At 42.1% G+C, this 1039-nt stretch overlaps 1 pseudogene; it reads right to left on the bottom strand.

Annotated features, from left to right (window-relative positions):
* Positions 1–12: 12 nt before the first annotated feature.
* On the bottom strand, positions 13–713 carry LOC110440774 (annotated as a pseudogene).
* Positions 714–1039: the final 326 nt, after the last annotated feature.

The following is a 1039-nucleotide window of genomic DNA, read 5'->3' as shown; positions in this document are numbered from 1 at the left end:
GCCATAAGCTCACTTGGCCCTTCGGGCCAGGTGAGCTAAAAATTGTGAATGCACCAGCCACCGTCTTTAAAAAAATCCGGAAAATTGGTCTGCATGTTGTTTTTACTCGTTAGTCACCCAAGTCCTTCAGGCAGGTGAGCTAAAAATGGAATGAAGCAAGTTTATAAAATAGTATCACAAGTTAGGAACAACATCTGTCCCCTATCAGCTGTCCTCATCGCTACTCCAGGCATCAGCTGTGGCTGATATACTGCGAGCCACAACACCAGCTATCCGCGACACCTGCTCTTTATCTGCCTCATGCTTTTCCTTGAGATAGTCTTCATAAGCCGAGTCTGTATCTGGTGTCCACACCAAAATATTCCTGTCACTACCACCCGAGTACAACTCCTGATAGTGTGGATGAGTTATACAACAGTTAACACGCATGTAGTGACCACGTAAAAAGTCAATCTGGCTGCCTTTGAATAAGTCGAGCATTTCTATATTGGTACCATTAGGTACAAAGAGTATGTCAGGACTACAGCCTTGTGTGATCCCAATGTCTATGTTCTTCTTCCACTCATTATTCACCTTTCCATAGTTGACCATGGTGTTCTTCCCAGAGGCCACATTCCAGAGTCGTATACGGTCGTCTGTTCCAAAGGTCACCAAATGAAGGCCGTCTGATGTGAAGGTCATACCATTGACATGACCACTGTGTGCAGTGTTAGCTGAAACAATCAATTTCTCAATTCATTATTAACAAATGTCCAGATGACTAGCAAATTATTGTAATCCTTAACATCATTGACAGCTAAAAATTTCTTGCTGCATACTGTATAGCACTTTAAATTCACAGGGTCAATATTTCGCAGTTTCAAATTAAATACATATTCGTGGAGGTTAAATTTGGCTGTGCACCCGAATCCCATTATTGTGTCGTGCAAAGTATTTTGAGTGTCATCAATTAAGGGTTAAACCTCGAAAAGCAGGTTAACCGTACACTGATCCTGAGCGTCGTCATCCGCCAGTGACTTCACTCGAAATAAAATAAAAT

The sequence above is a fragment of the Mizuhopecten yessoensis genome, unplaced genomic scaffold (assembly GCF_002113885.1).
Source record: "Mizuhopecten yessoensis strain PY_sf001 unplaced genomic scaffold, ASM211388v2 scaffold707833, whole genome shotgun sequence".
Classification (NCBI taxonomy): Eukaryota; Metazoa; Mollusca; class Bivalvia; order Pectinida; family Pectinidae; genus Mizuhopecten; species Mizuhopecten yessoensis.
Note: the sequence above shows the minus strand (reverse complement) of the source record. Positions and strands in the feature narration are given on the sequence as shown.